Genomic DNA, 14,168 nt, shown 5'->3' on the forward strand with positions numbered 1-14,168 from the left:
AGTCACACTAAATGACATGCACAAACGGCAGCAAAGAGTGCACAAGACAGCCATTAAGTTGAAACCTAGAAATGAGGCTTGGTGAAGGCAAGCTTGATTATCCTCAATATGTAAACATGTTATGCCCTGACAATGTTCACACCCGTCACATAAATTGCACCCTTTAACATAATTGTAAAGAAGCTTCCCCATGACCTACTCAAAACAGGATTAGGTTGCTCCAAGACAAAATATCCTGCAATATCAAACAGGAATGAAAACGAACTCCCACATGATCTGCGGGGAAACATTTGACTTGGCATTCAAAACCCTGAGAAAGTCATTCCAAGCACGAGAGTGTAATCTTTAGCAACTGGCTAACAATAAGATTCAAAATGTGCACTCTATTTACTAAATAATGTAGCCAATTCTCTTATCTGGAAAGATTTGTGTTGGTCCACCCAAAAAGGGTTACTGAACTGTGACGATTTGTGAAATCAGAATGTTAGACAATTTATTAAAGATATTCGAGACCCGAACCTTCGTCTCACGTTCTGTCTGTATCAATTGCATCTGGAAATCAAGTCTCCCCATTTGAAACAATAGTTGCCTGCCGATAAAAGGAATATAAACGATATGGTCTTCTCTACTCAAAATTCATGGTCCATAAATGCTTCACCCTTTGCACACCTGAGTGACCTTAGGTTCACAGAGGATCCAATGTCAGGTTTTCATTTAACAAGTATTTCGTTATGAACTGCTCAGGGTGTTCGAATTTGCACGTTTATTTCACACGGAATCTTTATATTAATCTAGCAAACCCCTGAACTTCCTACCTCAAGTAATCTATATGGAGCAGCAGTCACACAGCACCCCAGTAACTTCTTTTTTCTACCACTGTGAATTCTCTCTTCGTCTGGTGAAGATAGATGGGTAATGTGAACTACCAGTTTGTGCCTTTAGGTCTGATCGTACTGGATACCAAATCAGCACCTGGATTGAGCCCACTGTTGAAAAGTGCCCCTCCCATCCTGTATCTCTCAAGACCATTGGTAACCATGACATTTCTAAGCAAAGAACAAATGGCCTACACCTTTGTTAATATTCTTTCTGTTGGATTTGTCTTTCATGAAGACCCCTCGTTACTGTAGCTCTTCCCACGTCCAGAGCCGAATGAGAGATGCAGTACGCCACACAGTGGCCTATAAAATGTCCAAAGACAGGGGGAGGCTGGAGAGTACATTTCTAAGATGAAGGATCTATGGAAGGCCAGATTCCATTAGAAATTAACATTGTCAACATCGGGCCTAATGATATTCAAGCAGTAGACATAGGCTTGCTGTAGGTTTGCCACCAAAGGCAAGCGTCAATATCCATGCCAGTTTGGATGCAGGGACTGGCAGTGGTTCATTTACTAGAAAGCTGGTGTCTTGTCATCCTGTTGGTTTGGTAATAGTAACTGTATGTGTGGGTGCAGAGCCATTTGTAGAGCTCATCTGAGGGAACGGATTGTAGTGTGATGTGAAGGGTCAGAAATGAAACTCGGGCACAGGTGATTCATGGATTTGGCAATAAACCTTTATGAAACGAAAATGGGTGTGGAAAATGCCTTTGTCCTTGCTCTAGAAGCATTTCCCCTACCTAAAACAAAACGAATGGGTCAGTCCTTTGTAAAGTTGTCCAAAGTAAACTGCCCAGTGTCCAAAGTAATATTCTGACCCTCACATTCTAAAAATCAACTATAGGGTGAAAAGGAAAATATTTTTGGCCTTCGAAGGTGTACAAATGTTCAAAAAGGAAAATGCTGAACTCCAACTCCAAAGTTCCAGGAGGATAAAGTTCGCAATTCTAGAGGGTGGTATTTCTCTTATGCGTATTGCGCACACCTGCCAACGTAGTTCTCATCTTGGTTCTGCTCTGTTTCTTTAAGTAATATGGCACTTTTCATTCTTTCTCCTTTACTTAATTTACTTCTATTCTCTTTCGGTCACGTTGCCAAAATGCCCTGGTGTCCCCTCTTTCCTCAGGTGAACTCACCGATTTGCTGTAGCGGGATTGGCATATCCCAGGGTGAACCTGCAGCAGCTCTGTGGCGTCCTGCTTCCTTCCTTCAAGCTTGCTGTCTCTGCTTCGTGGGTCCTGTCCTTCCTGCAGCTCTCGTTTACCTATTCTGCACTGCCGCAGGCTCCAAAAACGCAGAGGCTTCACTTCGGTACAGCTGCATGCCACTGCATACCAGTCTCTGCAGTCTGCCTTTTTCGGTTTCTCCTGTGAGCCGCTTGGCTCCACGTACCTCCTATTCAGCAAGCAGTCCCTCAGTCAGCACTGAGAGGACTCTACCTCTTCAGCCAGCTCCGCCCTGTCAGCTGGCTTTGCTGTCCCGCCAGCAGGACCCCTAAACACTCAACAACCAGAGTGCTGCCTATGCTCTGGGCCTTTACTGATCTTCGCAACTCGGTTCAGCTTCCTTGTGGTAGTGCTTCTATCCTTAGAAGAAAGGAAGTTTGTTTGCTATAACTTAGAAGCAAAGTCTGGGAAGGTGTTCTCAGCAGTTTTAAATGTGCAGCTTAATGACTTGTATGCAGCATTTGAGGAGGTATTTTCAGTAGTTTTGGAGAGTAAGTTGAGTTTTAAATTACTCGTAGGAAATGGATACCGAGTGGCCTGGGGAGTGATCTTCACTGCTCCTTGCCTCTTCCTCGTTGCAGTGGTAGCTCTTGTGGGAGGTTGAAGATTAGACACACTAACATTGTATAGAGGTGAGGAGTGAGGGTAACAATATGCCATTAAGGCCTGAGGAAGCATATTTTAATGAGAAAAGAGGGCATGTGATTTCTTCCACTGATGCCATCAGGTCTCCCTGAGGGTCATCTGCCTCCAGGTGGCCCTCCCCCATAATGCCGCCGCAAGGGTCAACATCAGGTAGCTGTCCCTGGCCACATTGGGGGCAGGGGTGGGGGAGTTAGACCCGGGAAAGGAATGATAACATCCTTGGATTATCACAATGAACTGGGGCAAAGTCAAGTCTGACGTCTGGTGTTCTCATGTGACTTGGGCTGCTGGTGACCTTTTCTTCTATTATAATTGGATTGCAGAATCTTTATCATTTCAGGGATTGGTCATTTTTCATCTCACAAAAGAATTCATGAGGCGCACTATGTAAGGCTGCTCCCTATTTTTTCTGAGCAAACTGATCTTTAGTTCTTCTCTTCTAAAAGAGTTTGGTGCTTACTCTTCATTTCTTCTATACTGACAGCTTTGCTTGCTGGTTCTGGTCAGTTAACTCTTCCACTGCAAAATGTTTTTGTGTCCATCAACTACTGTACTGCCCGATTTGCCCACTAAATTGCTTAGTGCATACTTAATGCAACTCCTGTTGGTCACTTTTGGGACCTTATGTCGTACATTCTAGAATACATCAGGTACGTAGCCTCTTCAACATACCCAGAAATAGCTGTGGGCATTGGCCTCCTCAGATGACTGAATTCTGGAGAATGCCACAGTTCAGCTTCAGGAATGCCCAGTAGTTACATGGACAGTAATTATTTAAAAAAGAGTGCATGCCTCAACTCCATATGCCAAATCTAAAATTATTCTTCCCTTTAGAAGTATGCATGCCATGTTGCACGACATGTCTCCCGTGGCACAAACATGTCCATTAGCTGTAGACTAAATTCTGTATATACAGGACTTGACTTCCGCTGTACACCCTTTTGTGGGGTTTTCCCAAAGGTTTATGACCGCTTTTTAAACTAATATTCCTTTTGAAGGGTTTTCTTAAGCATTCTTCCCATTGTCTTTAAACTCATGCAGTTCATAAAAGTCATTTTACTGCAAGGGTGGAAGGCCTTAGAGCTTTGCTCACTCACAATGGTGCCAAACATTTTTTCAGATGTACGTAGCTATCTCCAGAGCTAAAAAAAGGTGATGCTCTTCAGTGGGGTGTCACACTCATTTATGATAGCATATGATATGGCTTTTATAACGCACCTATACACAAGTACTTCAGGTATGCCATTTACGGGTTCAGAATTCCCCTGTGGTGTCTCAGACAGTGGATCAGGAAGCACAGACAAAAAAAATGTCTTCCATATAGGCCTATGTTCAAATCGAAGGAGTCAATGGGGAATACCAAGACATAGGGACTGCATGGGCGTTACGGTAACACCAACACTACCAAAGGTAAGCCATGAACATGCACATGACAGTGAGAAGAACAATTTACTTTCTTACCTGGTAACGTTCTTTCGATGGGATGGTCCGACGACGTATTCCATATCCATGACAGGTAATCTTTTTTCGGCGTCTGCGTCCTGCGTCGATGCGCCGCCGTCGAGGACCTCCTCCGACGTCCGACGTCATCCGATGTGATAAGTAGGACGCACGACGCCCGTAGCCTCAGTTGGTAGTTTTTTTCCCCCAGAACGTGTGACATTAGTCTACTGTCAGTCAGACACAAAGCCTTGCGGAACGTAAGCTGCAATCGCAAAAGAAATTCTGCAGCGGGGAAGGTAGGGAGGGAGCGATATGGAATAAGTCGTCGGACCATCCCATCGAAAGAACGTTACCAGGTAAGAATGTAACTTGTTCTTCGAGGGGATTGGGTCCTCCGACGTATTCCATATCTATGACAGACTCCCAAAGCAGTACCAGAGCAAGGAGGAGGGAAAGAATTTAGACTCAAAATTTAGAATTGCCAATCAAATAGCAGAGCAAAGGACCACCTTGCCAAAGGCCAGATCCTGTCCTCGGATGGAATCGAGGGAATAGTGACGTACAAATATATGTACTGAAGCCCAGGTGGCTGCATCACAGATGTTGCGAATAGGAACACCCTTCTGCAGGGCAGTAGATGCAGCCATACCCCTGGTAGAATGGGACCGCAAGCCAGCCGGTGGGTCCTTGCCCCGCCAAGCGGTAACACTCCGAGATGGCCAAAATAATCCAGCGAGACAAAGTCTGTTTCGTCACAGCTTGTCCCAAACGCTTACCAGCGTAACCAATAAAGAGTTGATCGTCCACTCTGACCCGGGACATGCGTGAAACATAAAAGCCTAAAGCTCTCCTAGGATCAAGCCTATGGAGCCTCTCCTCTTCCTTACCAGGATGTGGAGGAGGATAGAATGCCGGAAGAACAACCTTCTGGCTCAAATGAAATTCCGAAAACACCTTCGGAAGAAAAGAAGGACGCACTCTAAGGACAACCCTGTCCTTGTGAAATACAGTGAAGGGTGGCTTAACTGAAAGTGCCTGTAACTCACTCAGTCTGCGAGCGGAAGTAACCGCAACTAAAAAAACAGTTAACAGCCTCAAAGGGCAAGAATGTAAAGGCTCAAACGGAGCACCCATAAGAAACTTAACAACAATATTTAAATCCCAACCGGGCACCAGGAAAGGTGACGGAGGGAACAGATTAGTGAGCCCTTTCAGAAACTGTGAAATCAAAGGGATTTTAAAGTAGGAACACTCTTCAGATGAGCGCTTAAAGATGGACAGCGCCGCCAGGTAACCTTTAATGGTACCCACTTGCAAGCCGCTGTGGGCCAAAGAAAGTAAAAAGGACAGAACCATGGGGATGTCACATGCAAAAGGATCCACATTCTGAACTCTGCACCAGCCGCAGAACGGCAACGGTACAGAGAATTTATTGCTGGCCGTCGGGCCGAGAGCAACACCTTCATCACGTCTTCAGGGAGGTCCCAATCCTTATACCTCAACCTTTCAGAAGCCAAGCGTGAAGTTTGAGGGATCTGACCTCTGGATGGAGAACCTGAACTCCCTCCCGTGAGAGCAGATCGTCTCGGTAGGGAAGACGACGTGGAGGGCAGATAACAAGTCGAGAAGGTCCGGGTACCACGTCCTCCGAGCCCACGCCGGAGCAATGAGGATCATCCAGGAACCGAACTTCCGTAACCTCCGCAGCACTAGCGGGATGACAGGGACTGGAGGAAACGCGTACAGCAGCGGGAATGACCACTCCACCACAAACGCGTCTCCTAAGGCTCCTTTTGGAGGAAATTCCCGCGAGCAGAACCTCTCGCACTTCCGGTTGACACTGGAGGAGAAGAGATCCACTTGAGGGGTCCCCCAAACGGCGAAGATCTCCAGGAGAATCTCCTGAGCCAACTCCCACTCGTGAGAGATCGTGCTCTGCCTGCTCAGAGCGTCCGCTGTCACGTTTTCATCTCCGGCCAGATGAACTGCCGAGATCGAAACTTCCTGCTGGATGGCCCAGAACTCGAGCTGCATCGCCTCCCTGCACAGAGGAAGTGACCCTGCCTCCCCCTTTCTGTTGAGGTAGTGCATGGCCACTGTGTTGTCCGTCAGGATCAGGACATTCTTTCCTCGCACAGACAGCAGAAAAGCCTTCACGGCTAGCCTGACGGCCCTCAGCTCCAACAGATTGATATGGAGTCTGGACTCCGGCGGAGACCAACGACCGCTGACTGTCAGCTCGTTGGCATGAGCTCCCCCATCCCGTGAGGGATGCATCCGTCACGATCGTCACCTCCGGCCAGGGAAGCCAAAATGGAGCCCCCTTCATCAAGTTGCCTTTGACGGCCCACCACAGAAGGTCCTGGGCGACCGAGGGCGGCGCCTGAACCGGGTCCGACATCCTGCCGGAGGACTGCGACCATTGCATCTTGAGTGCCTGTTAGGCAGAAACCTGTGCAGTTCCCTTAGGGAACACTGCAAAAGATTTAAGACTACAGGTATAGCAGTAAACCCACTTGGTAGCAGTCCGCACCACCCAGATTTACCTGGTAGCTGTGGCTGAGCAGTCAGACTTCCCTCAAGAAGAGTTAGGCAGTATGCAAAGTATACACAATAGGTACTCAAATACAATAGCACAAGCAAACACTGACCAGAGCTTGGTTTCAAAAGTATATAGTTATTTATTTATTAAACACACATAAGTTGAAATCACTCTAGCAAAATATAGTAAAAACACTTCAAACACAGTTATAATGAAAGCAGTTTCAACCCTTACTCCTATCTAGACAACTCTAGGTTAACACCACATAATTCGAACAGAGGTGAGTGCTTAACGTTAGATGACACTCTAGTAGATTCAAGAAAGGGATAAAAAGAAACAGAAATAGGTTAAACACACCACTCTAAGGTCCAGAACACTTGCAATAGGCTCAAAGAAGTACCAAGTCACAGGTGAGCAAAAGTCACTAGGCAGGGCCCACTCTTAGAGTAGCCGGAGCGAAAATGTGCCCAAGATCACACTGTTATTAGGGATTCAAAGTCTTGCAAAGAGTTAGAAAGAGTTTAGAGTGGCTTAGAAAGTTTAGCCAGGGTGTCCCAGGCACTCCCAGGTTCGAAAGCCGGGGGCTAAATCTACCCCGTACAGTCGGTGGCAAGGGAAGCCAGGCGGAACACGGTACCTTAAGCGGAAAGGATCCTCCAGCGGTGGCAGTTGTTCCAGGCAGTGGCAGCAAGGCTCGACGTCGGTCAGGGGAGAAGAAGTTCTCGCTGAAGAGCAGAAGAAGAAGGTCGTTGCACTGCCCGGGAAGAAACCAGCCGCGGAGTCCTCCGGTTAAAGGGTTGTACCGACTTTCGTGGTTAGGGGTAAAAGTGTGGTATTCCGGTTGCCGGGGTGCTTGGCACGGGCAAGGCGGCCACGAGATACCTCGAGAAGCGGAAAGAAGGTGAAAACTGGTTGTCCCCACCAGTCAAGGGAAGGAGCCACTCCGTTAAGAGTTCTCCTCGGTCGTTGGAAAAAGTGGTGAGACGGTTCAGCAGGGCTCCACCGGGTGGTGTCGTCGAAGCAGGTCGGCTCAGCTCTTCCCTCGTCGGATTCTTGGTCCTGTGGCGACTTCTGAAGTTCCAGTCCCCAAAGCCCTGCTTTTATGCAGCAAACCCCCATTCACCCAGCCTAGCTGTCACTCAAACATGCTAAGTGGTGAGCCGGCCGGCTCACCACTTGGGCCAATCAGGACGGAGTGCGACTTGAGTTACCAAGGTAACTCAGTCCAGGGTGCCTAAATCCCCCTCCACCCCTCCTAAGTACGCCAGACAGAGTGGCACCACTTTGGAGGGCTTCTGTGGAGAAGCCCGCCAAAAGTGGAACAAAGGGCTCCACTTTGGGTCAGAGTTACAGAGGCGAACGCCAACGCCATTTTAGAACCAAGTTTTGGCAAAAAGTCCCAACCGGAGTTATAATAATAAATATATAAACCGGCGGTATGTTTAAGGCTACCGTAAATAAATAATTAAATGTGTTAGCCTAAAACAATGGGAAATCCCATAGGGAAATATTCGCGGTCGAATATAAAAAGTAGTTTCCACTGCCACCAGCCAAAACTCGATCAGGGGGGACGGAGACGTGCCCCCTCGACTAACAGACCCTGGGGCAATCGAATTGCCCCAGCCAGTACGTCCACAATATGATGGTTTGTACTGGTTCTGTTCAGGATTCAAGACTAGCAAAGTCTTTGGTGACTTTACATGCCCTGGGAGACAGTAGTCAGTCCCAGGGTATGGAGTCTATGTTGGGGAGTCCCTAGGACACCCCTGGGTCACGGCACAGAGGGTGCTGTGTAACCCACATTACAAAAATACATAAGGCCCTATGGAGTAAAAGACCGCATAGCCCATTCAACACAAGGTTTAACCAAGAAAACACACTTCAACATGCCCAAGAGTGAGGGTAAAAGAGTCTCACTCTTGGCAGGAGAAAAAAAGAAACCCCAGAAATCCAGCAAAGCTGCTGGGGGACTCACTAGGTAGGGAAATTCAGCCTAAACAGAGAATTCTCCCTAACAGTGCCCACTGCAAAGAGCTCATCCGCAGGCGAGCCTCTGGCACCAGAAGAATGCAGGATGCCATGAGGCCGAGCAACCTCAAGAACTCGAACGCTGGGAGCGTCTGGGCATGCTGAAACTTGTGCACCATCTGCTGAATGTGAAGAGCCCTCACCTGGGGAGGAAAACACTGCCCAGGGAAGTGTTGAGCACTGCTCCGATGTGCTGGAGCCGCTGTGTTGGCGTCAAATAGGACTTCTTTAAATTGAAAGAGAAGCCCAGCCTGTGAAGGGAGTGGCAGGTGACGGACAGATGATCCAGGACTTGCTCGGGAGAGCTCCCCCTGATCAACCAATCGTCCAGGTAGGGGTAGACGTGAATCCCCCCCCTGCCGAGATGCGCTGCCATCACCACCATGAGCTTGGTGAAAACCCTCGGGCGGAGGTCAATCCGAACGGAAGGACCCGAAACTGAAAGTGCGAGTCGCCAACCGCGAACCTCAGGTACTTCTTGTGCTTGGGATGGATCGGCACATGGAAGTAAGCATCCTTGAGGTCGAGAGACACCAACCAGTCCTGAAGCTGAAGGGCCTGGAGGACTTGAGAGAGAGAGAGTAACCATCTTGAACTTGTCCTTCCTGAGGAGTTTGTTCAAACTGCGCAAGTCCATGATGGGTCTGAATCCCCAGTCTTCTTTGAAATCAAAAAATAAGGGGAATACCATCCCTTGTTCCTCTCCGCTACAGGCACCAGTTCTATGGTGCCTTTCTCCAGCAGGGCTTGAATTTCCTGCGCAAGGAGCGGATCCGGACTCTGCAAAGAGAGGTTCCCCGGTGGATTGTCGTGAGGCCTCTGCCGAAAGGGAAGACAGTAGCCGTGGGTTATGATCTCCAGAACCCACACATCTGAAGTAATGGCACGCCACTCTACAAGATGCTGCGCCAGCCTTCCCCCAACCGGCGAACCATGCGACATGGCTTCATGACTGAGTGGTAGCGGCTGCGGCGTTACCTGAGGGCAAAGAGGCAACTGCCCGAGCGGCCTTGGCACCACGGGTACCCGGTCGTCCACCTCTGGTACTCCTGCGTTGGCCTCTTTGACTGCCAGCTCCTCTCGCTTTACTGAAGGACAAGTAATAGCGAAAGGAACCACCCCTCCATTGCTGTCCCCTAGGACGAAAAGGCGGAGGTTGGCGAACTGCAGCGCCCAACGACTTCGCTGCAGCTTTGGAGGTCTGCAACCTCTCAAGGCTCTCGTCAGCCTTGCTGCCAAAAAGGTGTTCACCGTCAAAGGGCATGTTGAGGAGCCGGGACTGCACATCAGGAGCAAACCCCGACTTCCGCAACCACGCAAACCTGCGTATCACGGTGCTCGCCGCCATGGACCTGCTGACGCATTCAGCCATGTCCAAACCCGACTGAACGGACTCACACATGGCATCCTTACCATCCTGGACCATAGCAAGGAAACCATCCCGTTCGTCCGCTTCGGGAATATGTTCAGCCGCTAACGCAACACAGTTCCACAGAGTGTGTGTGAAACGAGACAAGGCACAAATGGAGTTGGCCACCTGAAGCGCCATACCACCTGAAGAAAACACTTTCTTCGCCCAGCCATCAAAACGTTTGTCGTCCCTATCAGGAGGGATGGTAGGGTACGACGCCTGCTTTGCCGGGGCCGTGGCCGCCTGCACCACCAAACTCTCCGAAGTGGGGTGCCTGGTCAAGTAGCAGGGGTCGCTACTGGCTGGGTGGTATTTTCGCGACAAGGACCTGCCCACCGCCGGGAGACTCTCCGGAGCAGTCCAAGTCGCCGCCGCCCTTCTCTGTAGAGCCATATGAAACGGCAGTACCGGGTCAGTAGGGGGACCAACATCAAGGATGTCCGTGAGATCATCCTGCACAAACTCCCCTGGGGGAGCAGACCATCCCAAGTACTCGGAGACCCTAGCCATAAGGTGCCGGTACGAGGAATCGGCATGAGAGCCAGGTTCAGGCCTACAAAACTCCACCTCCAGAGAGGTGTCCAGTCCACTGGCATCATGCATTGACTGCCTCAAATCGTCAAATTGGCTATGGCCCGAGACCATCTCATCTGGAACCTGACTAAGAACCAGGCCATCAGAATCCTCATCCACCACCGAAATATATTCCAGGTGGTGAAAAGAAGGCACCCGAGAGTGCTTGCTGTTAACCAGAGCCTTCCTAGGGGGTTCCGCCGTGCCACGGGGTACCTCCGACACCGTGGCCTCGAAAGGCGTCGAGTGAATCGGCGCCGGCGCCGAGAGAACAGGCATCGGCGCTGAGAGGATCGGCGTCGACATAGAGTAAATTGGGGTCGACGTCAGATGCAGCGCCGCCAGCATCGACGGCGTCGACAAAGTCCTCGAAGCCGGAGCTACGAGCGTGTCCTTCGACGACCTGAGCGTCGACGGCTTCGACACTTCCTCGGAGCCTCGAGAAAGCCTGTCGACGCCCTCGACGCCTCAGGTGTCGATGTCTTCCTCGAAGACATCACAGGTGCACACGGTCTCAAACGCGTCAAAGACCGGGACCTGGAACGGGTACGTCGAGAACGAGTCCCCTTGTCTAAACGGGACCTCTCCCGTGACTCGTGCCGACCACTCTTACGAGCGGTGTCTCTCGACCTCTCACGGCCGACCCCACTCGGCTTAGTACCCTGCGACTTGAGAATCGCCAGCATTTTCTTCCCGAAGGAAGCCCATTCCTCTGGCGTCGCACGGCTGGTGGGGTAAGCGACGTGCCAGGCAGAGTCCTCAGAAGAGGACCTGGAAGACGACCGCTGTACGCTTCCGAGAATGCCTCGAAGAGGCCAAGGAGTGGCGAGACCGACTCCTAGAAGGAGACCCACGAGACTTCCGACGACGACGCGGAGAGTCACCTCTCGAATCATCCGTCGAAAGCCCCGCAGACTTTGACTTCCAGGGCTTGGACACCCGACCTACTGACAACTTCTTCTTACGTTCCCGTAAGGCTTTGGACGTGAGCGACTGGCAGTCGATAGTCATCCGTGTCGTGGGCCTCCCCGAGGCACCAAAAGCAGGCGTCGTGCGAGACATCTTGGACCCACACTCCCTGCACTTCTTGAAGCCCGGACGCGGGGTCGAAGACGAAGTAGAAGACATCTTCACACAAAGGATTTACTCACAAAAATGAACAGGTTCGAAGAACCGAGAAGAACAGAACTCCAAAGAGTCGAGGCGTAACCGAGATTAACGAAGCAACACGTTCGCGGAAAAACCGGAACTGAGGCTACGGGCGTCGTGCGTCCTACTTATCACATCGGATGACGTCGGAGGAGGTCCTCGACGGCGGCGCATCGACGCAGAAAAAAGTTTCCGAAGCAGCACAGCTGTGGTGATTACCTGTCATAGATATGGAATACGTCGGAGGTCCCAATCCCCTCGAAATACTATTCCATCACGGAATACAGAGCAAGACCATCTGTGTCCAACACCCACTGCGCCACAGGGCAAAAGGAGAAGCTTGGAAGACATAGTGTAGTGAGGCACCAAGGAGGGTGGAAACAAGGCAACAAAACAATAAGCAATGATACTTAGGGGAATAGTCAATGGAACAAGTTCCAAAAGGTAAGAAGGAAGAAGTTTATGTTAAAAGAAATACAAATTATATCAGTGTCAGACAGATGGAGGAACCTGGAGTAACACTTTTGGAGCTGATGCAGTTTTTGCGAAATCAGATTTCAAAAAGAGAGACAGAGGCTGGAATTGCATGTACATATCACTATTGAGAGAAATACATAGTACTGGTGGTAGTGTTGGGTTCGACGAAAACAAATCCACCTAGTTCCCGGAGAGGCATTCTGGAGAAGGACCTTGCATTAAAAATCTTACCTTTATGGTGAGTTAACCTTAGCCATGGAGGGTTTCGGTCAGGTCCAGTCTTGGTTTTCCTCCTCATTAAGCCAAACTACATCTGATATGGCCTATGACTGGTTTGATTCTTGTGTCGGCTATGCCTAACACAAGGAAAATAAATTAGTTAAATGGCTACTGGGGGATGGTATGTGAGCCCAGTTGATGGCACACTTTCTATAGTGCTGAGCTTTTGTTTGTATGAAAATATCTTCTCTTTCTACTCCAGATAAGCTGCCATTGGAGGTAAAAGAAATCTGAAAATATTCAACTAAAGCGCAAGACAATGAAAAGCTACACTGCTTCTTTCAAATGTTGTGCATTTTATTCAACTGTGTTGAGAAATATTGACCAGATAAATGTTATCGCATGTAATGGACAGCACCCAACATATGAAACAGATTTTACAATAAAATGAATGTTCATGGACCTATATATCCAAAAATGCGAGAAAGCCCAAATACTGGGTTTCACCAACTTTGAAGTAGCGAAAGGAAATGCTAAAAGCCCCACTTCAAAATAGAGGTCTGTGCGTTTATGAAAAATGTTACCTTACCACATGCAACACAAGGCCTAGTAAAATCATTGTTTTGTCCTCCTTCTGTCCTCTCTTACTGGTCTTGTCACGCCTAGAAACACTTGTGTACTGGCGCGTTATAAATGATTTATATTATATCTTATCATATATATTTACAGATCTCCAATAACAGATCTGCAAAATGTAAAGCAGCATTCCATGTAATCACTAATAACATTACTCCCTATAAATAGTAGAGAGAAGAGTGAGAGAAAGCCCAGGATGTCAGCACTAGTTTTACACCACCTGGAAAAATTGCAATGCATTCATCTGTACTATTTTGAATCAAAATGTTGAAGTGTGTATTTAATGAAGCATTACAGTGCACGATCAAATTGTACAAGGTAAGTAAGCTTGCAGGGTATGTCATTCAGATATGTCATTCAGAATATGCAAAATAATGTGTCTGAAATATAAGTGATATCTTTATAAATGCATATAGAAGTCTGACACAAAGGGGCGTGGCCGGAGCTCATGGAGTGAAGCTGTGAAAGAGCCGAGCTCCTGTCTTGATCCTGCATTGATCCTCTAACTCGCTAATAACGGCAACCATTCTGGCAGAAAATAGCAGCGCTACACGGCACAAGCGCCACTCCTTCATTTGAGCGAAGATCCGCAGAAAATCGGAGCTGGCATCCACCTTAACGGGACCTGATAACGAACCCCCGGGGTGCAAAGGAAATGGCGGCCAGAGTGCGAGGGAAGACCACTGTGGGGGAGGAGCTCATCTAGACGGCAGGCCCCGGTCTCTCTCGTGTGAAACGCATATCGAACTTTGGAGACGAACTTTGGAGACGGAGACCAGGGGAACTGCAGTTGGGCGCCGGTCCCGCCAGGGCTTCCCCCCCGTCCCCTTCCCCAACTCGCCGCACCAAAGCGGAGGCCTGCGGCTGAGCCGACGGGGGCCGATAGAGCGAGTGGACTGAGGCAAGAGGCATTGCATCGGCGGCCTGCGGCAGCGCCCG

General features: G+C 49.2%; 1 protein-coding gene across 6 annotated transcripts in view; it reads right to left on the reverse strand.

The window, feature by feature from the left end:
* PATJ (PATJ crumbs cell polarity complex component) overlaps positions 1-14,168 on the reverse strand; it is a 3,332,662-nt gene that overhangs the window by 1,648,151 nt on the left and 1,670,343 nt on the right. The gene's annotated exons all lie outside the window — the stretch shown is intronic.

This window comes from Ambystoma mexicanum, chromosome 1q, assembly GCF_040938575.1.
Source record: "Ambystoma mexicanum isolate Mex_15411 chromosome 1q, UKY_AmexF1_1, whole genome shotgun sequence".
NCBI lineage: Eukaryota > Metazoa > Chordata > Amphibia > Caudata > Ambystomatidae > Ambystoma > Ambystoma mexicanum.